A 27,736-nucleotide genomic window follows, 5' to 3' on the forward strand; every position below is an offset into this window, starting at 1 on the left:
ATGGGGAAAGATGAGAGGGACTTAATAGAGGATGGGTAAGGGCTTCCCAACGAAACTTCTGCAGCGTAGTCGAAACACACTGGACAATACGTAGGTGGGACCACAAATAAATTATGTATTTTCAATGGTGAACTGAAAGAGAGAGAATGGGAGGTTATGATATAATGCATCGTTGACGTCGAGGTCATTAGAGATGGAGCACAAGCTCGGGATGATTCAAGGTTGGAGAAGGAAATAGGCCGTGCTCCAAACCATCCCGACATTTGCCTGGAGCTTAGGTAAATAACAGAAAACATAAATTCATCGTGGTCCTCCCAAATGCGGGTCTAGTGTGTTGACCACTACGCCGCCTCGCTCTGTGATGTCGAAGTGTGGCGTTGTTTTGTGACACACAAACCAAGAGGTGCTGCGTCGTGTGTAGGACGACCAAATACGGAAAAGTTTCAGGGAACCTGCTGACTGGCAGAGACAGCAAGAAGGCCGATTCCAAAGTTAGTGGCTTCCTCACATCTCTCTTTCAATTGGTATTGTTTTCGCAGCTCGTACCCTTTGTAGAAGCATGTAATTTACACATCTTCGTTAAAGAACGACTGACAACATGAGTAACTTAGAAGCAGATATCCTTGTAGCGACGCAGTTTAAATAACAAAGGCGAGACCCCCCGTCCAGACTATATACCAGTCAGGTTCCTTTCAGAGTATTCTGGTATAATAGTTCTATACTTAAGAGCCATATACGAAGGTGAGTCAAATGATAACTTTAAATTTGTAATAACAAATCGAAATTTCGCGCCGTTATCCTGTAAGTTGGTAAGCGTGCTACAAACAGCATGCAGAATGGCCTGTAGGTGGCAGCATAGTGCAGATGCACACATACCGTCGCAGTATCAGTATGAAGATGGCCGACCATCTTGCGACTTGCACTAGGGAAGAACAGCGCTCTGTTATTCGGTTTTTGCGTAGTGAAGGTGTGAAACCTATTGAAATTCATCGACGAATGAAGGTTCAGTACGGTGATGCATATTTATCACAGCAGCAAGTCTACGAATGGAGTAGGAAGTTCGCAAATGGTGTGACTTCAGTGGAAGATGCTCCTCGTCCAGGTCAGGCACAACGAGTTGTGACTCCGCGGATCTGTGCAGCAGTTGAAGCCATAGTGAAGGAATACCGCAGAGTGACACCGGTTGACATGCAGCATGTTTACAGATTAGTCGTTGGTTAGCACATCACATTGTGCATGATGTGCTCCAGTTTCACAAAGTGTTTGCAAGATAGGTGCCACGGCAGCTGACTCCTGAAATGAGAGAACGACGTGTTGATGCTTGTGAAGAACTTCTTCGGCAATTTGAACGAGAAGGTGATGGCTTCCTTGTAAGAATCGTTACTGGGGACGAAACCTGGGTTCACTTCCACCGACCGGAAACGAAGAGCGTGAGCAAGGAATGGCGACATTCCTCATCACCAAAACAAAAGGAGTTTCGATCAGAACCATCAGCAGGGAAGGTTATGCTGACTCTCCTTTGGGACGAAAAAGGCGTCATTTTGGAGCATTAATGCCTAGAGGGACCACTGTCACCAGTGCATCATACACAGATCTCCTAAAAAATCATCCGCGGCCTGCAATCAAATCAAAGCGACGTGGATTGCTGTCAGCAGGTGTCCTTTTGCAACATGACAGTGCAAGGCCCCACACTGCCCGTACAACAGTTGCAACAATCACAGACCTGCATTTTCAGTGTCATCTTCTTCATCCACTATACTCACCAGACCTTGCCCCAAGTGATTTCCATATGTTTGGAGCACTCAAAGAGGCAATGGGAGGAAAGAAGTTCCGTTCTGATGAAGAGGTACGCCAAGCGGTGCATGAGTGGTTGCGCGGACTGCCAAAAGAATTTATTTCTAAAGGAATTTATGCACTTTGTAAGCGCTGGAGGACTTGCATTGAGCTTGGGGGAGATTATGTTGAAAAGCGATACAGCTTTATACCACTGCTGCACAATAAAAAATATTTAAAAAAATATTTAAGGTTTTCATTTGACTCATCCTCGTACAACCACTCGCTCGTCGATAGATCCGTACCTAAAGACTGCAAAGCTGCAGAGGTCACACCAATACCCATGAAAGGAATCAGGAGTAATCCGCTGAATTATAGACGCATATCACTACTGTCGATCTGCAGTAGGATTTAGCAACATGTACTGCTTTCGAACGTTATGGGTTACCTCGAAGAAAACGGTTCATTGACCAACAACCAACACGGATTCGGAAAATATCATTCTTGTCAGACTCAACTTCATTCACACGAGGTAATTAGTCCTATCGGCAGATGATGTCAAACTCATCCCGTGCTTTTACATTTCCAGAAGGATCTTGACACCATTCACCACAAGCGACTTCCAAGAAAGTTGCGTGCCTATAGATCATCGTGTCATTTGAGCTATTTGACCCGTGATTTCCTGTCAGAACGCTCACAGTTCGTAGTACTTGACGGAAAGTCACTGAGCAAAATAGAAGAAATACCTGGCATTTCCCTTGAAGTGTTACAGGCCCTCTGCTGTTCCTGATCTACATAAACGGTTTATGAGACAATATGAGCAGCCGTCGTAGATTGTTTGCTGTCTTATGAAGAAATCAGATGATCACAACAAATTGTGAAACGATTCACACAAGATAACTGCATGATGTGAAAAGTAGTAATTGACTCTAAATATTGAAAAGTGTGAAGTCAGCTACGTAAGAAACAAAAGTAATCCGCTAAATGTAGGTTACGGAATAAAACACAGAAATCTAAAGGCTTTAAAATCAGTTAAATACTTATGGATTACATTTAAGAATAACTTAAATTGGAACGATTATACAGATAATGATGTGGCGAAAGGAAACCAAAGACTGTGGTTTATTGTCCGCCCTCTTTCTGGAGTGCTGATGTGCGGTGTGGGACAGGCGTCAGATAGGACTGACGAAAGACATAGAAAAAGTTCAAAGAACTGCAGCTCGTTTTGTCTTATCGCAAAATAGGGGACAGGATTGGGGTGGCGATCATTAAAAGCAAGGGCGATTTACGTTGCGGAAGGATCTTTTCATGAAAATTCAGTCACCAGCTTTGCTCTCAGAATGTGAAAATATTTTGTTTTGTGTCTGCAGCGTCAAGGCAGCAGACCTCGCGGTGTGGTATGCCGGTTGCGGTTACAACGGGGTTGGGAGACTGGTGCTTACTTGGTGTCCATGCTCATTGCGCGTGGTATTAATGGAGTGCTGCGGCCGGAGACGGCGGAAAGGTTTCGGTTCCAGCACGAGGTGTGTTGTTTGGCTTTTCTCACCACGCAGCACATGCTGAGAAAAAGAGCTTGCCGGAGCATCGCCTAGCATTAACCGTTGGCCTTGGCATAAAATGATGCAATTGTGTGCTTATCTATATTTGTTAATGGTAATTAATGTTGTCTTCAGTGTGAATCTGGTGACGATCTGATATCTTAAAGTTATGTCACGCGTGACATGTTAACGGGCCTTGGGCTTTCCATCTTAGTTGCCGGCCGGTGTGGCCGAGCGGTTCTAGGCGCTTCAGCCTGGAACTGCGCGACCGTTACGGTCGCCGGTTCGAATCCTTCCTTGGGCATGGATGTGTGTAATGTGTTTAGGTTAGTTAGGTTTAAGTAGTTCTAAGTTCTAGGGGACTGATGACCGCAGATGCCAAGTCCCATAGTGCTCAGAGCCATTTGAGCCATCTCAGTTTCCTACCACTTGATGAAGGGTCTGCAGCTATACGTAAGGAAGCCCAGTGAGCTGCTCATTATTAAGTGATAGCATATCTAAAGTTGTTGTAACCTTGTTCATTAAGTACCAAAATTTGCATCTTAGTTTACGAGTAACGAAATACTATGCTGTCAAGTAAAACTACATCAGATTCCATGAAAGTGAAGTTGTGGTGGTCTTATGTCCGTTTAGGGTAATACTCAGCTGTTACTATCACGTTTCAGGGAACAATCTTATCTACAGCTGTACTGTAGTGTTTAAATGAATTCATAACTTTTGAGATTAAAAAAATTCCCGTTTTAATGTTATGTTTTATTGTTTTATGTAACTTGAATGTGCAATTGCAGGCGAGCTGTTGTAGTTGATTTAAATTTCAGTTGTGCAGAGCGCTGTGTATTTTGTCCGGTACGGTGGGGTGTGTCACCAGGGATTGACGACTTGGCCCTTGCCACTAGAACTGTGATTCGTTAGGCCGAGCTCCATATTGTTTGCCTCCTGCCTCGGTCTCGTCCTTAACTTGAGTATTGCTCTTCTCTTGGTTCCTGGCTCTCTCAGGTCGTTAAGCTTTGTAGCTCGTTCCTCCGCCTCTTTGGCGAATGCACCTTTCGCTCGAAATATGAATTTAAACCTGTGAATTGGGTTTCACTCTGTAATTAGTGACCGATGAGACTGCTGGAGGCTCCGCCTCATTCATTCTGTATTCCCTTATCAGCCAATTGTTTATTATATTGCTACGTTGTGTGTTGGTTGTGAAGTTTAAGTTTTATAAAGGAGAGTTTCGTGTGCGTATGTTCTCACGGAATGTTTAGATGCTGGGGCGCTGTCTTTTATTAATTGTTTGTTATTTAATCAGTGCCTCCCTAAACGGGCATCAACTGGATTATTCCTTAGTCGGAAGTTAATGCGCCCGACGTCTTCATTGCCCAGCGTTGAAATTTGCTTGTATTATTACTTGCGTGCCTTAATGTTATACCTTGGTATGAATTTATATTGCAAAAGTGAATCATTTTACGGGATGGTCTTATGGGTTCAGAGTTTGACAAGTTTTGATTTTTTTGTTAATGTTTTATGCGTTTGTTGTGCACATTTTAACAGGGGTTTAAGAAAAAATTTATTGTGCTCATGTGAGGTTGTTAAACTTACCTCTTTTATTGTATTTAAATGGTGCAACGTAATAAATATTGTTTAAAACAAGCTGTGTATTTTGGTAATTATGGCCCTGCTGTTTCCTGTCGTATTATTGGACGCAAATATCACGTTCCAATATCTGTTGATATGAAATCTAATGCACTTTTTAGTAACTACAGCAATACTACTGATGCGATCGTGTCTATCTCACTTGGTTGTCGTCCTCCAGATTCAGTTTCAAAGCTCCTTTCTTTTATAAATACTGAACAGACGTCGTGTTGTGTACGACTTCGTACACAATGGTAAGGAAAGGTGGGCTACAGAGTGATGCGGCAACTGCTGTCATAGGAAAGCTGTACAGGAGCAGAAATGATTAGCGGACGAGTTACCACAGTGAACAGAATATTTACTCAACTTGTATTTCTCAAAGTGTACGAAGATTCATTACAAATAATGGGGGCAAGAAATGGAATCCAGCTCTCAATGTCAACAAGGATGAGGCTCTCAGAATTAAGGCACGAATGATTGTGTCGGAGCTGTGGCTAGGTGGCGCCTGCATGGCGTCACGTAGCAAAGAGGCTCCAAGTGCGAGTGGGCCATCCGGCTGCCTCTGGCCATCCTATATTGGTTCGGCAGAGGACACTCTTAGTACAGAACCAGCGGAGGCGTGGCCTCTCGGGCACGCACCATTGGGTCTGCCAGGTCCCATGTGACCGCTGTTGGCGTTTGGCGGAAGCTTACAATTCTGTTGCCATGCGTTGGTATCGATACACGATGCCACACATCAAAGGGTAAGGAATTTGTGGGGACAAAACTTGCAGTAGTTGCCGTTGCTGAGGCTCTTTACACATCGTCTTTATACGAAAAAGAAATTCAGATTCACATTTCTCAGCTGGTTTCAAATAATAAAACGTTGACAGAACTTTGGAAAATAGCGACATAATGAAATAAGTCACTGTGCCACACTGTAAGTAGGCTGTTTACGTTTTTATGTTGGTAACGCCAAGTAGCGCTCTGTATGAAAATCACTGACTGTGCTGTGTGCAATCTGTGGCTGGTTGGCATTGTTGGAATATTTGCTATTGTAGCGTTGTGCAGTTGGAGGTGAGCCGCCAGCAGTGGTGGATGTGGAGAGAGATGGGAGAGCTTTGAGAGCGGACGATCTGGACGTGTGTCCATCACAAAATGGAAATTTGTAAGACTGGATCTCATGGACTGATATATATATATATAATGACTTTTGGACTTTTGAACACTATTATGGTAAATCCGTTGTTCTGCATCAAAATCTTTCATTTGCTATCTATGCCTATCAGTAGTTATAATCTTTTATTTAGCTGGCAGTATTGGCGCTCGCTCTATTGCAGTAGTTCGAGTAACGAAGATTTTTGTGAGGTAAGTGACTCATGAAAGGTATAGGTTATTGTTAGTCAGGGCCATTCTTTTGTAGGGATTATTAAAAGTCAGATTGCGTTGCACTAAAAAAATATATCGCGTGTCAGTTTACTGTTGATCAGAATAAGTAAAGAGAGAAATGTCTGATTACGTTAAGTTTTGCTCACCTGTTTGAAAATCAAATAATGTAAGAGGTTTACCAGTACAGTAATTTATAATTTTCCAAAGGGGACGTTTCAACACTATAACGATATGTTTACGTAATGTGTATACATAAACATACAGTTATAAATGTCTCCGATCGTAGTCGCTAATTATAACAATATGTTTACTTTTGTGCTGTAACATACAGCTATAATCAGCGGTGAAAATATATTTGCGAACGCCGACCGTGTGCGGCTTTTTCTTGTTGGATCGTCTGTTCAGTCGGAAGTTGCATTGCAGAGGAGAGTAAATGCCTATTCAAAATATAATTATTTTTGGATAGCTCAACATGAATTTCCTAAGGGACCGTAGTTTATCATGCATTTACCAGTAGAATATGGCGCGGAGAAAATATTTCGCCGCATGCAATTTCCGTCCGTTTTCGACGAAAGAATTCGTGACTGAACTCTATTTGGCAGAAACATAAAGAAAATTAAATAACTTCGTGAAGGAGTGAGACAGATTCTATATTAAATAAATAGTCCATACACCAGTTCCATTTAACTCTGAATTCATGGCAATTAATAGATGAACTTACACTGCAATGAAGGATTTAACATGGATGCCGTTTTGACTGGCACTTCTCTTGTCGTAATGAAAATAATTCCCTTTGACGTTTTCACATACACGTCGCACAAATCTACTGCTATGCAGTATTGCACTTTCAGAATTGCACTTTTACTTTACACTAAAATAATATTATTTTTAACGATAATAATACGGCAGCAAGACATGCGCGTCCGACACAAGTTACAAGAGACAAGAGAAGAATGAGTAACTGTTCATTGAGAATATCTCGTACATCAAAAAAAAAATGTGAAAAAGTTTTCTTCTTCTGTCCGTTTTTCGCGCCGCGGTTTTCGAAGTCAGTAACTCAGTGCATCTCTGACGGCGCTTCGACAATAAACAAGTTACGTCACAGGTCGTTCACCTTTTACATTCTCGCAACATTATTTGCTAACTGTAGCTGTTGCCGAGCGACTGCTTGATTAGTGAATGATTTAAAATGATAAGGCAATCACATAATGTTACAACACATATCGACATGCTCAGTTTTAATGGCACGTGAGTCTAATTAATGTGACCAAACCGAAGTACTGTTCGATGCCTTAACATGCATTCATGAATCTTTTAGGGAGAGGGGCGCCTTATCACGGTCCGCGCAGCTCCCCCCGTCGGAAGCTCGAGTCCTCCCTCGGGCATGGTTTTGTGTGTGTGTGTGTGTTCGTGTGTGTGTGTGTGTGTGTGTGTGTGTGTGTGTGTGTGTGTGTGTTGTCCATAGCGTAAGTTAGTTTAAGTTAGATTAAGTAGTGAGTAAGCTTAGGGACCGATGACCTCAGCAGTTTGGTCCCATAAGACCTTACCACAGCTTTCCAAATAGGGAGAGGATTTACGGAAGTGTAAAAGTACTTGGTAACTGCATGAAATAGTTACTGTAGCGTCGGAAGACAGAAGGTTATAATAAACCACAATGGTCCATATTTAAACGACATTTTCATCTGGCTCATATGCTTATGGGGCTTACTTACCTAGTTATAGAATATACTATTCAGTGTGAGAATGGCACACAACTTTTAAACTGTCAGGATGCTGTGTTTTGAAACAGGACTCTTCAATCGCTGCAGTTGGGAACCTCTGAAATCAGACTTACCCCTAAAGCCAGAACTGGTTCTAATCTCCCATGGCGAATCTTTGCCACATTGGAGCTGAAACGCCCTGCTTAAGTCCGCAGGACACAACAGGTAGTTGGAATTGTGGAAAGGGGCCAAAAGTGGGCTGTCAGTTACACTCAAACACAAATAACTTTATTTAGTTGTCCAAACAATACAGCAAAATTTTTTTAACTTATTTATCGGCTGAATAGGCCACACTAACTTATGCCTTAAGGGCACAACCACCTAAATTTAAAAATGGCTGAAGGCCATTAACTTAAAATTCAGACTCAAAACATATTTAGAAGGCAGAAGGCCTCACGTAGTAAGTCCTATAACTTGGCTGAAGGCCCAACAAATCTATTGAAAGGCAAACAAGTGTAATTTAAAGACGGCTGAAAGCCAATGACTTAAGACTGCAGGTAAAATTAATTAAAAAAACGCAAGGCAGAAGGCCTTATCTTCAATTAGGCTGAAGGCCCGATGCCGTCTGATACTTGAAAGACAAGAACTTTAATTTAAAAACGGCTGAAGGCCGATTACTTAAAACAACTTAAGTAATTTTTAGTGGGTAGAAAGCCAAGAGCTTTATTTTTAAACAATTTTTACACAGGCTGAAGGCCCAAACAATCTAAGATTTAACAAGTAAGGAATTTAAATTTTAAAGCGGCTGAAGGCCCATCATTGAAAAACACATCTACAATAAATTTTCAAAAGGCAGAAGGCCCAGAGCTTTATCCAAAAAATATTTTAAATGAGGCTGAAGGCCCAAACAATGCAAGACTTGACAAATAAGGAACTTTCAAATTTAAAGTGGCTGAAGGCCCATTATTTAAAACACAACTAAAAGCATACAAATTCAACCCATCGGCTATAAGCCATTAAAATACACAAACTCCAATAAGAAAATACAGTACAGCCAGCGGCGCTCAGAAGCTTTCGGGGGTCGGTCTGCACTTGAAATATTAACGTTCGCTTAGGGTAGACAGGTAGTCGGCCCAACTATATCCGATCCGCCGGCAACCCAACCTAGAGACAGTCAACGGACCCACCGGCAAGACGACTTGCTTTCCATCCGACCACTGCACAAGAAACTCCAAAGCCAAAACGTAAAAGACGTAGCCGCCCACAATCAAGTATGCATAAGCTGTCAAAACTACACACACGTGTTGGACAGCGACAACACGGTGAGGACAGGATACTGCCTGTATTTTATGTCGGCAGCCAGGGCAGGTAACCGGAACGCTAACGGCCACAAGGCAGAAAATTCCGCTGGTGAACTTAGACTTCAAATAACCAAAATACAGTTAAATTCCACCGGATGGTGGCCAAACTTTCGCCAACTCGAACACTCGTTGCTCACGGCAATACCCCCAACAGCCGACCATGAAAACCATCGGCACAATGTGAACAGTCTGGCTTCGGTAATTAAATCACCACGTAACTTTGATGTCCTTGGCCGGTGAGCCACGAACCCCGTAGCAATATGAACAGCTCCCACACTCCAACACTGGGTAGAGACCGCACAGCGGGCCCGGCCCACTGCGCCGCGCGGAGATTTCCTGGCTGATCCACACCAACCGACCGACTGCCGCACACCGGCTAGCCTGAAACTATAAGCACCAGACCAAAGATAGTACAAGGTGCGAATATCGATACACACCGCTAATGCCCACACGTAGAAGGAGGAAGAATCATGGCATAAATGCCATAACCGCGGGAAACCAAACGCAGTCGAGGTTTAAACCAACGCATAAGCCGGCGCCAGCACAACTCAGAAGTAGGAGAGTCCACAGCATCGTTCTTCGCTAGTGAAATGGTACCTGTACAACAGTGATTTCTTTGCAACCAGCTCGGCTGTTGTGTTGTATGTACGAAAGCCTTCTTCTGTTCAGGGATTTGCACAGCAAATAAACCGGAACTCCTAAATCGACGTACTAGACTTCTTGATGACCCATTTATTGTTTCTTACGCTAAATGGAGGTAATGAAGGACGATATTTGTAACAGACGAGACCTAATATTTCTGACAATTATATACTGTTCGAAAGAATTAGGGGAACACGTGAATCAACGTCCGGTATGTCAAATCTTGTAATGTTGTTGCATTAATTTGTTATGAAAGCGGTGCTGATAGACATTACCATAAAAGTGGGTTAAAACCTGTGAGCTATCTGAGGAAGTTAACCTTGCATTACCGCGCAACTGTTTCACCAGGTATCCAGTCTAGCTTACCAAATTCCCAACCAGACTAACATTAATTATAATCTCTTAATAGTCATACGACAACCGGTGATATATATATATATATATATATATATATATATATATATATATATAAGACAATTTAAATAAAAAGAAATAAATCAGTTTATATTTGGATATTTATTTTAACATTGATCATTGTTCAGTTAAAATTTCAGCATATCAAACTTGATTCATAACTAAACTGGTGCCTTATTTAGGATTGTGTAAATGTGAGTTTGTAATCTTACGGAACACATCAAATAGGGAGCCAAGATTGGGAGACTACATACAACACTGCATTCATAAAATAACACACGAAGAACGTTGAAACATATGCAAGACGAAATTAACCACAACCAACCGATTCAATTTTCACCCAAAGAAGTTATGTTCGTAGCGCAATCCTGTCCGTCATGAAATTACCACACACTGGTATACTAAATTCACACTAACTCTCTGTGAAATCTTACCGAAAAGAGTAGCTGAGGGCTACTTTGATGCTTACACCACATGCTTCACGTGGTCAACTTGGTTTACACAAAGAGTGTAACTCCACAATAATTTTGATACTTAAAATAAATTACATCGAAACGCAATTTACTAAAGAAAAACCTCGAACTGGTTACTATCGTCTTACTATTAACCTGATGGGTCAAACAATTGTATAAGCACGTGGTACTGGTCTCACAGAGTACACCCCACGTGGGGTGAACATAAAGAAAAGTTGCTATATTGAAAAATATTGTCAAGACGAGACGTTATAATCTCACGCACATTCGCATTTAAGATTGATGATCTTAGTTAGAGTTACTGATCAACACGTGGTTCCACTTTACTCACAAAGTAGTGACAAAGCAACTAACGGAAGGTATTCTGAACTTCACACTCGAATTACACTGCGTTGCAATTTAAGATAACATTAGATATTTTAGAGCTAAACCTGAAATAAAGGTGATTAAATTTTCAGTTAGGCTGAACTTAAGAAATCCATTGTCCTACGGACCAAGCAGACACGCGCTAAGCCGGAGATCTTACCACTTCAGACGCTCGCCGCAGACAGACTGCCCTGCGCTCCTACCGAGCGTGCCTCACAAATACAAACGGAAGTGACCAGAGAGGCAGCTCCCTATACCAGCATGACAAGGGATGGACAGGACCAAACTAAGAATAGAAACCTCTCTGCTTTTAGAAAGCGTAGGTACCTGTTCCGACGTTGGTCCTACTGTTCTCTAGCAGACAGGCTTGTCTGCTACCATCCAGCATGCAACTAGAAATACATTTGCTCATTCATCCTCTCACGCAGAAGGGAAGGGGGATGACAGTATCTTATCATATACAGTATATAAAAGAAAGCGGATGTAGGTTCCGTATGAGACTGTGTGACATGAATTTAACGTGTAGTAGTGTGACAGATCGTTCTTGTTTATGTGTAAAAGTAACACGTTTCGCTGCTCAGTCTCCTCCCAGATAGTCAGAAACACCACAGTAAATTTAGAAGAGGAATTTATGCCGTAAATGACAACAGATTTAAGAAATTAACATGAAAGGAATCCAACAGAGACCTTTCATAACCCCAACGCTCCGGGAAAAGACCGTGCAGGGAATTTTCTGGCCATGCTAGGACATTCCCAAGCAGGCTTCTCACACCCAGCTTAAACCAAAAATGTAAAGAAAAGGCAAAAGGTCACCAGGTGCTTGCTAAACCAATTAAAACCATTCGGCATATATTGGCTGTGCTGCTCATTACAGTGTCAGGCGAACCTCTAGAAAGAAGTGAGTACCAGAGTCACAGTGTTTTCTTGTGAGGTACAGAGGTGGCAGTTGTCAACTGTGGATTTTCTATACAGACAAGCACATGCAACGCGACATCTTAAAACAGTGCAAGTTGCAAGGATGCCCTGTTTGAACCAAGAAGGATGGACTTGCGATTATGTTGCGGCAAATGCCACTACCTCTCCACGTGTCATCCACAGGTTGTGGACGCGCTACAGGGAGACAGGTCGGTACACATGGCGAGTTGGACATGGGCTCCGACTCATTACAACTCCACGTGAAAACCGATTTCTTGCCATCTCTGCGTTGCGGCATCGTACGGATAGCGTCAGAAGGAGCAATTGGAACCACTGTGTCCGATCAGACTGTAATGAAAAGTTCACGAGGAGGGACTTTACGACCCAGAGTCCTATTCGAGGACTACGCTTGACACCACGACATAACTGCAGCTCGCCTTTAGTTCCGCCGTTCCCTTGGCAACTGACAACTTCGTCATTCGCGAAACGTGTTTGATACGTCCTGCTAAACCAGCAGGACAGGACAAGTAGTAGGAATTGTGAAAGGGGGCCAGAATGAGCGGCTGTCAGTTACACTCGAAACATAACACTTTATTTACTTGTCCAAACATTACAGAGCAACTTCTAAGCTTGACTGTCTACAGAAAACGCCTTTAATTCTAAAACGGCTGAAGGCCCATGAATTAAATACAACTGTTATAAATATTTATTTTTGAGACAGAAAGCTCTAGGCTTTAACCTTAAATAGTATTTAAGGCCAAGCGATGTAAGACTTGACTAGTCAGATGGATTAAGTTTTTTAAAAGAGGCTGAAGGCCGCTAAAATTTAAAACAACTTAACTGCAATAACCTTTCAACAGGCAGAAGACCCAAGCTTTATGACCAATAAGAAACCTTACTCCAAAACGGCTGAAGGCCTTTGTTTAAAAAAAACCTGCAACCAATTTTGCAATAGAGAGGGTCCAAAGCTTTTAACCTTAAATAGTATTTAAGCCCAAGTGATGTAAGACTTAATAAGTAAGAATCTAAAATTTTAAAGCGGCTGAAGGCCAATCATTTTAAGAACAAAACAACTACAATAAATGTCCAACAGGCAGAATGCCCACAAGTTTACCTTGAAGGAATGTAATACTTAATACGTAAGAACCTTAAACCTGAAAGCGGCTGAGGGCCCATGCTTTTAAAAAAACAATATAACTACAATAAATTTTCAACAGTTAGAAAGCACACAGCTTTATCTTTCAAAAGGTAATACTTGATAAGTAGGATCCTTAAAGCGGCTGAAGGCCGATGCTTTTAAAAACAATACACTACAATAAATTTTCAACAGGCAGAAAGCCCAAGCTTTATCTTCAGACAATGTAAGACTTGCCCAATTTAGAAAACTTACTTTTAAAACGGCTGAAAGCCTTTGATTTTAAAAACACAATTAAAGCATACAAATTCCAACCATTGGCTATGAGCCATTAAAAATGCATAATTAAAGGCCAACAAGACAGGCAGTATAGGGAACGGCGCTCAGAAGTTACCAGGGAGTTCGGTCTGCTTTTTTTTTTTTTTTTTTTTTTCATTTATTGAATTTCAACTCCCCCCGAAGGGGGCGGGCTGGCAGCAGCTTAGTATGCCGCTCTTCAGCCGACAGATTTTGTGACAAAGATCATGAGAACAAATAATAAAAAACAGGCGATAAAATCGGAGACTTAGAGAGTAACAAGGCGAAAAGAAATCGTGGAACTTGAAACAACAACAGAGGGATGATGATGCTAAGAAAAATACATACGAAGCAGACAGGGAAAACAATAGACAATTAAAAAACACGGCGACAGTCTGGATTCTGTTCGCAAAGGACATAAAATTCACACCTAGCGACAGCATGGTTTCTGTTCGCAACACGAGAAAGACAAACAACACTGAATAGTCACTGGAATACTGCACTAAAAAGTGGGCAAATGTGACACCACAGTCGAGAGCAGGTGGGGGGAAACTGGACAGAAGAGGGGAAAACAAAAAAGGGGGGAAAGGAGAGTAAAAGCGAAGGGGGGAGCCGGGAAAGGAGCTGAAGGAGGATGAGGACCCATAAGAGGGGTGGGGAGCAGACGCGACAGGGAGTGGGGTAGGCAGAGGAGGGGAATACAAAAGGACTGGGGGGGAGAAGGGAGGTAGGGAGAGGTTGAGTGGGGAGAAAACAGGACAGAAGGGAGGGGGGAAGAGGGAGCCCAGGGAAAGGACAGAGGAAAGGAGGGGGATTGAGGATCAGAGTTGATAGGAAGGATAAATGGAGGGAGAGAGGGCATCATCCGGGAGGGGGAGTTGACGGAAGCCACCTTGGGAAAGGAGATGGAGGGTGTAGAGATGGAGGGTAGGGGGGACACAACGGTGAAGACGTGGCAGGGGGCGGGGATGGGAGAGGAGAGGAGCAACCAGGGGATGAGGGGGTTCGAGACGGCGGGAGGTGTAGAGGATGCGGATATGTTCGAGGAATAGGAGCAGATGGGGGAAAGGAATGAGATCATAGAGGATCCGCGTGGGGGACGGGAGGCGGATACGGAAGGCGAGGCGGAGTGCATGACGCTCAAGGATCTGGAGGGACTGATAGAATTTGGGGGGGGGGGCAGATATCCAGGCAGGACTGGCATAACAGAGGATGGGACGGATGAAGGATTTGTAGGTGTGGAGGATGGTAGAGGGGTGCAACCCCCATGTCCGGCCAGAGAGGAGTTTGAGGAGCCGGAGGCGGTTGTGGGCTTTGGATTGGATGGAGCGGAGATGAGGTATCCAGGTGAGGTGACGGTCAATGGTGAGGCCAAGGTAGGTGAGGGTGGGGGTGAGGCGGACAGGACGTGCGCAGACAGTAAGGGAGAAATCCAGGAGCCGGAAGGAGCGAGTGGTACGACCTACGATGATTGCCTGGGTCTTGAAAGGATTGAGTTTCAGGAGCCATTGGTTACACCATGCAGCAAAAAGGCCAAGGTGATTCTGGAGAAGTCGTTGGGACCGTTGGAGGGTAGGAGCGAGGGCGAGGAATGCGGTGTCATCAGCATATTGCAAGAGGTTTACTGGAGGGGGGGGGGGGGGGTTGTGGCATATCTGCCGTGTACAGGACGTAGAGGAGAGGGGAGAGGACAGAGCCCTGGGGCACACCGGCAGAGGGGTAGAAGGTGTGGGAAGTGGCATGATGGATGGTAACATAGGAGGGGCGGTGGGAGAGGAAGGAGGCCACCAGACGGATGTAGTTGATAGGAAGGGCGTAGGTTTGGAGTTTAAACAGGGGACCAGGATGCCAGACACGGTCGTAGGCCTTTTCGAGGTCAAGTGAGACAAAAATGGCGGAGCGACGGGAGTTAAGCTGGAGGGAGAGGAGATGAGTGAGGCGGAGGAGTTGGTCATCAGCAGAGAAGGAAGGTCGAAAGCGACTTTGGGTGTTTGGGAGTTCGGTCTGCCCTTGAAATCTTAACGTTCGCTTAGGAGAGGCAAGAAGCCGGCCCAACTATTCTCGATCCGCCGGCAACACAACCAAGAGACAGGCAGGGACCCATCGACAAGACGACTTGCTAACGACCGACCAGTATACGAGAATTCCAAGACAAAACGTTACAGTCATAGCCGCCCACAACCAAAAATACATTAAGCTGTCAAAACAGCGACAACAGGCGAGGAAAGGTCACTGCCTGAATCTACGTCAGTGACCAGGGCAGGTAACCGGAACACTGACGGCCACAAGGCAAAAATTCCGCTGGTGCACTTGAATTTCAAACCGACAAATATAGTTAATCCCACCACACTGCGGCTAAATCTTCACCAACTCGAACACTCACTGTTGCTCCCAGGAATACCGCCAACAGCGAACCACCAACCAACTGGACAATGTGAGCAGACGTGGCTTCGGAAATAAAATCACCGCTCAACTTTCGTGTCCTGGGTCGGTGAGCCACGAACCTCGTAGCACTCGGAGCAGCCCCCACACACTCAGACACTGCGTAGAGACCGCCAGCGGGCCCGGCCGACTGCGCCGCGCGGAGACTTGCTTTCTCATCCGCTCCAACCGACCGACTCACTGCCAGTACACCGACATCGTTTAAAACAAGTTGTCAGTGGAAATGACACCAACTACTTGCACGAAGACCTGAACGACACTCAGCAGTGGCTGCGCAATCACGAAGACGAATCAGGAGTCGATACATATACACATCCAACCCATAAACGATCCAGGAGCCAATTCACGTCATCCAGTAAGACGACCGACTGACGATCCACGAAGACCGTCCTCTGCTCAAGTGATGCGTGGCGGCAACGGCCATGGACATCCAGGCCTCACTGAAGCTCCAACCCGACTGAACTAGGGCCGCGTTCCAACTCCACGACTGGCAGGTCCGAACTGTCCTCCTGTCACGTTACAACGACAGGCGACAGCCGGGAAGTAATAGCAGTGCAGCAAAGATAACACGTGAGGGCTACATCGATAGGCACTGCTGTTGCTACTGAAAGGCAAACAAAGCAGCAACTCAGTGACAACAGAAACTGAAACTAATATAACGAGGTGGCAACGCGGAAAAAAAACAAGATGTAAAATAAGAGATGGCATGAGCGCGAGCCATACACGGATCAGTGTGAGTGGTACCTGCCACAAAGTTTTCAGGAAACCGACAGATGTCCAAGGTTCTGTGATGTTGTGAAGAGGCCTCAGTGCTGACAGCTATAGGATCATGTCGTTGTCCATGGTCGCCTTATCGCCAAACAGCACATTGAAAAGATCGTGTCGAATCATGTAGTGACTGCTGCTTGTGGTGGTGGTCCTCAATTCCTTCCAGTGCCACGGCCAGTGTGGCGGGGTTTACCAGGGTAGTCTTGCGAAGCCTGGATATCGAAGTAACGGAATGGTCGGCGGTGAGTCCCGACCTGCTAAACCCCATCGTGCGTGTATGGGACGGGCTTGGCAGACATGTTTATAGTCGTCCTGTTCCACCTCAGACTCTCCAAGAACTCTCATGGGCTCTCGTTGAAGAATGGGAACGGATACCACAGGGTAACCTCCGTAATGTTATAAGGAGCAGTCCACGTAGGTGTCAGTCAGTGATACACCTTCTCAGAGGACATACAATTCACTGCAGATCTCAAACTCCAATGAAAATCACCGAGGATGAAAGCTAAATGACAGTCTCTACTTTGTTTTCGACGCCTGTCGGACATTTCACTTATTTTTATGTACACAATCGAGGATGTAGTGATGTTTTTTTGTGTACTCAATTCGTGAGAGATAGAAGTATAACTTGGTAACATACTCAGTCTTCAATTACTGCTCAATAGAGTACGGCAGACACCCAAAATCAGGGTTCCCTAAGCACACTATGTGATCAGATGTATCCGCACACCCCCAAAAACATACGTTTTTCATGTTAGGTGCATTGTGCTGCCTCCTGCTGCCAGGTACTCCACATCAGCGACCTCAGTAGTCATTAAACATCGTGGGAGAGCAGATTCTGGCGCTCCGCGGAACTCACGGACTTCGAACATGGTCCCTTCTGTCATACGTCTGTAAGCGAGATTTCCACACACCTAAACATCCCTACGTCCACTGCTTCTGATATGATGGTGAAGTGGAAACGTGAAGGGACACGTACAGCACAAAAGCGTACAGGCCGACCTCGTCTGTTGACTGACGGAGACCACCGACGTTGAAGAGGGTCGTAATGTATAATAGGCAGACATCTATCCAGACTATCACACAGGAATTCTAAACTGCATCAGGATGCAATGCAGGCATTATGACAGTTAGGCGAGATGTGAGAAAACTTGGGTTTCATGGTCGAGCGGCTGCTCATGAGCCACGCATCACGCTGGTAAATGCCAAAGGACACCTGATTTGGTGTAAGGAGCGTAAACATTGGACGATTGGGCAGTGGAAAAACGTTGTGTGGAGTGACGAATCACGGTACACAATGTGGCTATCCGATGGCAAGGTGAACGCCATCTGCCGGTAAACGCCATCTGCCAGCGTGTGTAGCGCCAACAGTAAAATACGGAGGAGGTGGTGTTATGGTGTGGTCGTGTTTTTCATGGAGGAGGGTTATACCACTTGTGGTTTTGCATGGCTCTATCACAGCACAGGCCTACATTGATGTTTTAAGCACCTTCTTGCTTCCTACTGCCGAAGAGCAATTCGGGGATGGCGATTGCATCTTTCAACACGACCGAGCACCTTTTCATAATGCACAGCCTGTGGCGGAGTGGTTACACGACAATAACGTCCCTGTAATGGACTGGCCTGCACAGAGTCCTGACCTCAATCCTATAGAACACCTTTGGGATGTTTTGGAACGCCGACTTCGTGCCAGTCCTCACCAACCGACATCGATACCTCTCCTCAGTGCAGCACTCCCTGAAGAATAGGCTGCCGTTCCCCAAGAAACCTTCCAGCACCTGACTGAATGTATGGCTGCGAGAATGGAGGCTGTCATCAAGGCTAAGGGTGGACCAACACCATATTGAATTCCAGCACTACCGATGGAGGGCGCCACGAATTTGTAAGACATTTTCAGCCAGGTGTCCGGATACTTTTGATCACCTAGGGTATTTTTGTCAGTGTATATAACGCTAAATTTTATTTTAACTCGCACATCTACACCACCTGTACTTTTTCGCAACGATTTTCAACAGAGTCTCTCATTTGGAAGCAGTTAGTATAGTCGGATTATAGAACAGTAGTGTAGTTTCATACTTCTCTGTTGTTTTGTAGAATTCACGCAAGTTGCGTAATACTAGAACACAAGGGCGTAAATAGAATGCGATCTATTTATACAGGAAGTCACTCCGTTGTTCTGTGATGCATCATTATTTTACATATCACATGGTCTCTGAGAGACAGGTTTTGCTATTTTGTTTCATCTATCTTGAAAAATGAAGTGGCTTTTCCATGTGTGAACTGAAATAGCTGGTTTATGAAATCAAGTGGTCGCAGTCAGAATATTTTGGAAATAATATTCGACTGACCAAAAAATCCTCTCGCACCTCTTATTAGTGCTCCAATAGGGGTAATATTCTTGCTATTTGTCACCTACATACGTCGTAAGATTGGAATTAGGATAACTTTTTGTATCTCTTCAAATTTGTCATATGGACGATGACTAGAATTATTAGATGAAATACGTCGAAATAATATTTAAGATAAAACTAAGTTTCATAAGATATTTATTCAATAGTACTTTCGCGCAGCGCCAACTTTATGGGAAGATGCTGTGATAAACCGTACTATAAAGTAATTTTGGGAATGTATTAGAAAATCAGCAGTTATACCTTCCAGACAGTTCGTGTTCCTTAAAATATTTTAAGAGGGTCATTTAAAACCAAACGATTTCTCTTGGGATTAAAAAGTTTACAGAGCAATTACGTTTCCCTTACTTCCGTTATTTGTTATCTTTGCTACGTTCTTTAAACTAGCAACAAACAAGCATCAAAGGAATCCTGTACGTTTTCCCTCATACAGTCTTGCACATCATTATACATGCAGAGATATTTTTTGAGAAATTCTCCTCGAGTTTTCTGCGGTTGTTCCAAGTTTGTATGAAGAGATTTATATTAATGTTAAGTACGTGATGCAGCACTGCGTAATTTTCTGAACAAGGAAATCCGGAAAAAATGTCACAACGCAATGCGAAACAGGACATCAAAGCACACAATAACTCAATGAGATTGTTCATACGTTTGGGAAACTCATTAAAATCTCATTTCACTTTTTTATGTTAACACTTTGAACTCTCTGGTGGCACACATGTTACATCAAAATTAAAATATGTGGATTCACAGAGAATCTGCTGTCTGTACAATGTTGTTACGGTAATAATTTTTATAACAAAAGAGTAAATTCAACGCTGCCCTGTTTTAACATGTGGACAAAAATAAAAAGACAGCATCAGTGTGGGCTGACAAATATAAAAACATATAACGGAAAGCGTAAATCCGCTTCCGCGCTACGCGTGAACAGGCGTACGGTTATTACCGCGGTGCCGCAACGACTTTAGCATTTGTTTACAATGCGGGAAACAAATCGTGAATGAAATACCCACATAAAATTTGTAGAATACGTGGCAAAGGTGAGCGACTAATTGCTGTTGCTGCCTGATTTAAGGTACCATATTTGGCCATCTTCCACATTTTTCATAGATTGTAGTGTAGACAAAGAACATCTGCAGCTTAATTTCTGAAACGGGTTACCTTGCAGTACTATTTGTCTTCATGGGCAACTGTAACGAGGATAGCTTCGTATAACACATTCTTATGATATTTTTATGACATTGTACGCTCTTGATAAAAACGGGCTCCTCATCCAGGCCGTGAAGGCACAAGGGACGACGACCGGCCGCCGTGTCATCCTCTGTGTTGCAGCGCCATGCGGATGTGGTCAGCGCACCGCTCTCCCGGCGTTTTGCAGACTACCCAGATGGTGGGGCCAATTGGTCAGGCAGCTAGCTCCTCATCTGCTATCACGAGACTCTGTTCACGTCGTACCACTCCTTGCACCAAGAAAATGTCGTTTGCAGTACTAACAATCGAACGCGGGTGCTCTGCATTGCAACCATCTACGTTCACCACTCGGCTACGGAGCGGACTGTGTTATTAATCTGTGGTAAATATTCGGCAATACTAACGCAATTGAATATTTCGTTTCACTGACGAATACTTACCCTGTGTGTGTACGATCCTTAAGGCACTGCTAGAAAAATTAACATTTTCCATTCTGTACCTTTTTTTTTTATTTAATGCGCTGAGGTGACAAAAGACGTGGGATACCTACTAATATCGTGGAGGACCTCCTTTTCTCCGGCGTAGAGGAGCAACTAACGTGGAATGGACTCAAAAACTCGTAGGATCTCCCCTGCAGAAATACTGAGCCACGCTCCCTCTATAGCCTTCCATAATTGCGGAAGTTTTGCCCGCGCATGATTTCGTGCACGACCTGACCTCTTCATTATTCCCCACAAATGTTCGATTCGATTCATGTCAGGCTATCTGGACGGCCAAATCTTATGCTCGAATTATCCAGTAGGTTCTTCAAATCAATCAGGAATAATAATGGCCCAGGGACACGGCGAATCGTCGTCCATCAAAATTCCATCGTTGTTTGGGAACATGACTCAATGAATGACTGCAAATAGTCAATGATCGGTTCAGTTGGACCAGAGTCCTTTCCCCGTAAATACGGCCCACACCATTATGGAGCCACCACCAGCTTTCTCAGTGCCTTGTTGATAACTTGGCCCCGTGACTTCTTGGGGCCTAGGCCCCACTAGAACCCTACTATCAGCTCTTACCAACTGAAAGAGGAACTCATTTGACCTGGACACGGTTTTACAGTCGTCTAGGGTCCAACAAATATGGTCGCGGACTCAGGAGAGGCGCTGCAGGTGATGTCGTGGTGTTGGCAAAGACTATCTCGTTGGTCGTCTGCTGGATTGGATTGGATTGTTTGGGGGAAGAGACCAAACTGCGAGGTCATCGGTCTCATCGGATTAGGTAAGGATGGGGAAGGAAATCGGCCGTGCCCTTTCAAAGGAACCATCCCAGCATTTGCCTGGAGCGATTTAGGGAAATCACGGAAAACCTAAAGCAGGATGGCCGGACGCGGGATTGAACCGTCGTCCTCCCGAATGCGAGTCCAGTGTGCTACCACTGCGCCACCTCGCTCGGTGGTCGTCTGCTGCCATAACCCATTAACGCCAAATTTCGCCAAACTGTCTTAACTGATACATTCGTCGTACGTCCCACGTTGATTTCTGCGTTTATTTCACGCAGTGTTGCTTGTCTGTTAACACTGACAACCCCGCTGCTCTCGGTCGTTAAGCGAAGGCCCTTGGCCGCTGCATTGTCTGTGGTGAGCGGTAACGACCAAAATTTAGTATTCTCGGAATACTCTTGACGATGTGCGGCCTTAATCACGTCGAAAACCTCTTCACATGAATCAGCTGAGTACATACGACAGCTTCGCCAATGTACTGCCCTTTTACGCCTTGTGTACGCAATACGCAATACTACATACTACAATACTACGCAGTACTACATACGTATACATGTATAACGCTATTCCATGACTTTCGTCAACTGAGTGCATACATGGTGGTTCTCCACACACCTGATATTCACTACGTTAATTGTCACTCGACAGGTATGGTACGTTATTTTTCGTTATTTAACAGGTGTAAGCAGGCTGTTTAGGTTTTTATGTTGGTAACGCCACGTAGCGCTCTGTATGAAAATCACTGGCTGTGCTGTGTGCACTCTGTGGCTGGTTTGCATTGTTGTTGGCTATTGTAGTGTTGGGCAGTTGGATGTTAACAGCGCATAGCGTTGCGCAGTTGGAGGTGAGCCGCCAGCAGTGGTGGATGTGGAGAAGTGAGATGGCGCATTTTTGAGAGCGGATGATCTGGACGTGTGTCAATCAGAGACAGTACATTTGTAACACTGGATGTCATGAACTGATATATATATATATATATATATATATATATATATATATATATATATATATACACACTCCTGGAAATTGAAATAAGAACACCGTGAATGCATTGTCCCAGGAAGGGGAAACTTTATTGACACATTCCTGGGGTCAGATACATCACATGATCACACTGACAGAACCACAGGCACATAGACACAGGCAACAGAGCATGCACAATGTCGGCACTAGTACAGTGTATATCCACCTTTCGCAGCAATGCAGGCTGCTATTCTCCCATGGAGACGATCGTAGAGATGCTGGATGTAGTCCTGTGGAATGGCTTGCCATGCCATTTCCACCTGGCGCCTCAGTTGGACCAGCGTTCGTGCTGGACGTGCAGACCGCGTGAGACGACGCTTCATCCAGTCCCAAACATGCTCAATGGGGGACAGATCCTTAGATCTTGCTGGCCAGGGTAGTTGACTTACACCTTCTAGAGCACGTTGGGTGGCACGGGATACATGCGGACGTGCATTGTCCTGTTGGAACAGCAAGTTCCCTTGCCGGTCTAGGAATGGTAGAACGATGGGTTCGATGACGGTTTGGATGTACCGTGCACTATTCAGTGTCCCCTCGACGATCACCAGTGGTGTACGGCCAGTGTAGGAGATCGCTCCCCATACCATGATGCCGGGTGTTGGCCCTGTGTGCCTCGGTCGTATGCAGTCCTGATTGTGGCGCTCACCTGCACGGCGCCAAACACGCATACGATCATCATTGGCACCAAGGCAGAAGCGACTCTCATCGCTGAAGACGACACGTCTCCATTCGTCCCTCCATTCACGCCTGTCGCGACACCACTGGAGGCGGGCTGCACGATGTTGGGGCGTGAGCGGAAGACGGCCTAACGGTGTGCGGGACCGTAGCCCAGCTTCATGGAGACGGTTGCGAATGGTCCTCGCCGATACCCCAGGAGCAACAGTGTCCCTAATTTGCTGGGAAGTGGCGGTGCGGTCCCCTACGGCACTGCGTAGGATCCTACGGTCTTGGCGTGCATCCGTGCGTCGCTGCGGTCCGGTCCCAGGTCGACGGGCACGTGCACCTTCCGCCGACCGCTGGCGACAACATCGATGTACTGTGGAGACCTCACGCCCCACGTGTTGAGCAATTCGGCGGTACGTCCACCCGGCCTCCCGCATGCCCACTATACGCCCTCGCTCAAAGTCCGTCAACTGCACATACGGTTCACGTCCACGCTGTCGTGGCATGCTACCAGTGTTAAAGACTGCGATGGAGCTCCGTATGCCACGGCAAACTGGCTGACACTGACGGCGGCGGTGCACAAATGCTGCGCAGCTAGCGCCATTCGACGGCCAACACCGCGGTTCCTGGTGTGTCCGTTGTGCCGTGCGTGTGATCATTGCTTGTACAGCCCTCTGGCAGTGTCCGGAGCAAGTATGGTGGGTCTGACACACCGGTGTCAATGTGTTCTTTTTTCCATTTCCAGGAGTGTATATATATATATATATATATATATATATATATATATATAATGACTTTTGAACAATATTAACGTAAATACATTGTTTGTTCTCTATCAAAATCTTTCTTTTGCTAATTGTGCCTATCGATAGTTAGTGCCTTCAGTAGTTTGAATCTTTTATTTAGCTGGCAGTAGTGGCGCCCGCTGTATTGCAGTAGTTCGAGTAACGAAGATTTTTGTCAGGTGATTTGTGAAACATATAGGTTAATGTTAGTCAGGGCCATTCTTTTGTAGGGATTTTTGAAAGTCAGATTGCGTTGCGCTAAAAAAAATTGTGTGTCAGTTTAGTGTTGATCAGAATAGGTAAAGAGCGAAATGTCTGAGTACGTTCAGTTTTGCTCAGCTGCTTGAAAAGCAAATAATGTAAGAGGTTTATCAACACAGTAATTCAATAATTTTTCTAAGGGGACGTTTCACAGGGTGGGGCAAATAAAAGTGGTCCCAAAACAGAACTCCAGGATACAAAGAAACACAGCAGAGGAAACGGAATACAGTACTAGCCTGACTATAGCAGATGCTGAAAGTGCCAACCATTCATCTCTTTGCACTTCTGGACCATGGTCAGCACGTTGCTGAAAGTGGATCGAAGCTGGACTGCTGGAGTTGCTGCAGTCTCACCCTAAATGTTGTGCCGCAGTTCTTGAAGACTTGGGTTGTTGAGGGCTCCCCGTACAGAGTAATCGCATACTGACAAATCAGGGTGACCTAGGCGGCCAGCTGGGGTCCCGTCCAGACTGACCTGTGCTAACAACTCTGTCAGGCATGGAGATTGTGCAAATGTGCCCCAAGTTTCGGTCGGCTGTATGGGCAATTTCTCCATCGTGTTGGAAGTAACTGTAGGTCTTTTCCTCCTTCGTTAATGTTGCCACAAATGGTTTCAAAATGTTGGCAACGTAACGAGCCGAAGTCAGCGTCTGATGAAAGAAGATGGGACCAATGATGCGGGGTGCAGACACCACCCATCAAACCCCAACCTTTTGATCATGCAATGGTTTTTCGTGGAGGTTATGGGCATTCTCCGCTGCTCAGAACCTGTGATTCCGTGGGTTGCCATTACCACACAGCTAAAACCAGGCTTCACCAGACATAAAGAACAGATCCATGTCCAAGCCATTTATTATTGTCTCAGTGAACAGCCACTCACAAACTTGAGCCACTAAGGATAATCTTCTGGTTGTAACGCATGAATAACAGACACTCGGTAGGGGCGAATATGCAGGTCAAGGTGGAGTATTCATTTGCATGGTCGACGTGATTTGCAAGTCTCTTGTGACAGGCATCGGGTTGAATTGGTAGGACACTGAAACAAAGTACAACCTAACAACGGCCATCCTTCTTTACACAGTTAGTTACACGTAATATTCACTCTGCATTACTTAAAGACGCAAAAAGGTCTCGCAGATCACCCTAACAGGTACCAGAAAACAGCCTAAAAAATTATGAGCATTCTTCGGTTCACCTGTTGACATCTCAGCTCCGTTCACTGAGTATGGTGTGGTAATGATCCAGAATGAAATTTTCACCCTGCAACGGAGTGCGTGCTGATATGAAACTTCCTGGAAGAGTGAAACTGTGTGTCGAGCCGAGACTCGAACTCGGGAACTCTGCTATTCGCAGCCAAGAGCTGTGCAAACTAAGCTATCCAAGCACCACTCACGACCCGTCATCACAGCTTTAATTCCACCTGGACCTCGTCTCCTACTTTCTAAACTTTACAGAAGCTCTGCTGCAGACATTGCAGAACTGGCACTCCTGGAAGAAATGATATTGCGGAGACCTGGCTTAGCCACAGCCTGGTTGATGTTTCCAGAATGAAATTTTCACTCTGCAGTGGAATGTGCGCTGATAAACTTCCTGGCAGATTAAAACTGTATGCCGGACCGAGACTCGAACTCAGGACCTTTGCCTTTGGCGGGCAAGAGCTCTACCAACTTTTTTTTAATAAATTTTATTATTCTGCGTAGCCCCTCGTAACATATCTGATCTTTTTTGAAAATAAAGTTTATTCAAACTGCCCATAAACAGAATGAAATTTTCACTCTGCAGCGGAAAGTGCGCTGATAAGAAACTTCCTGGCAGATTAAAACTGCGTGTCGGGCCGAGACTCTAACTCGAGACCATTACCTTTAGCGGGCAAGTCTTCTTTTTTTCTTTTCTTTTACATTTTACCAGACCGATACTCGATGTCAGGTCCTTTGCCTTTGTGGGCAAGTGCTCCACCAACTTGTTTTGAGGTCGCCCTACGATTTTTTTCTTTATCTTGTTTTGCCACAAATCGAGGACTTCCTTTTCGCCATCACAATACATGTAGACTATTGCTATTCCTTGTACCCGATTGACTGCATTCATCCGGGTCATCGGGCAATAGATAGAATCGGGGTGAAAGAGGTCCAGGAGCACAATGGAAATATAGGGACGGTGTAGGAGGAAAGTCAGTATCTGGCGGATCAGTTACCAGCACTCACGTGCAGGGTCATAGTTCAGTCTGTGTTCGTCTGTGTGTATCATCGTGCAATGGGGACATCTACAGTCGTCAGTTAGGTGAATCGCATGTAGCCTTCGTCGGGTCGGAAATTTCTCGTTAGTGACCACATAGCACGTCGACCGCACTAAAGCTGACAGGAAGGTCGCGTGGATGGCTCGCTAAACCCACGTCCAGTCGACCGTGGGTTGGAGTCATACAACGTCTTTAGCCGGATTCCGGCGTTGGAGGACACTATAATACATCTTTGCTGTCGGATCCCGTGTCTATAACTCCCAATATATAGTTGTGCTCCACGAAAAACGTCTTAATACGTGATAGGGAGGTTGATAGTGAGGGTGATAAATGCCCAACAGGTACTGGTGGGCACAGCATGTGTGGGGGCCACCTCTGCTGTCAGGATGCCTGGAAGACTGTCTGTTGTTGAAAGGCAGTCGCCACACTAAGGTACAGCGTCAACGCTCTGTGCTTGACGTGAGTGAGTCCAACACCTCCTTTGTGGAAGGGTAAAGTAAGAGCAGCAAAACGGATATTAAAAACTGCACCGGCGTTCAGCACGTGTCCAAGCACTGTCTGTATCCTGGATGCCATCGTGTCTGTCATCGGTAATGCGTGGGCGTAATGCTTAAGTTGAGAAGCCATGTACGCGTTGATGTACTGAGCTCGTTCCAAAATGTCCAATGATCTAAATTTGTTGAGGCGAGCCTCTACGCAGAGCCGTTGTTAAGACCTTACTATACGTAAACGCCGCCGTACGTTGTATCTATCGATGGAGCGATATCCCTAAACATTTGAGCGCTGGGACCTTTGTCAGGGGTACATCCAGTTTTGCAATTATGCCTCGTCTCACCCATGTAGCTTGATTTCTGGAGGTTGATCAAACTGCCTGCCACCGCCCCATATGGTTGGAGCCAGGAAAGCGACGTTCGTATTTCGTCATCAGTCCGTGCTAAGGACACCACATCATCGGCATATGCGCCACATCGAAAGGTCATGAAGCGGAGGCTAAGACCTTTCAAACGTCTCCAGCGTTCGTGAAGAGCTGGTTCGAGAGCAATGGTGAATAACATGACAGAAAGAGGACAATCCTCTCTGACGGACCTGTTGACACG

The sequence above is a fragment of the Schistocerca serialis genome, chromosome 5, assembly GCF_023864345.2.
Source record: "Schistocerca serialis cubense isolate TAMUIC-IGC-003099 chromosome 5, iqSchSeri2.2, whole genome shotgun sequence".
Lineage (NCBI taxonomy): Eukaryota > Metazoa > Arthropoda > Insecta > Orthoptera > Acrididae > Schistocerca > Schistocerca serialis.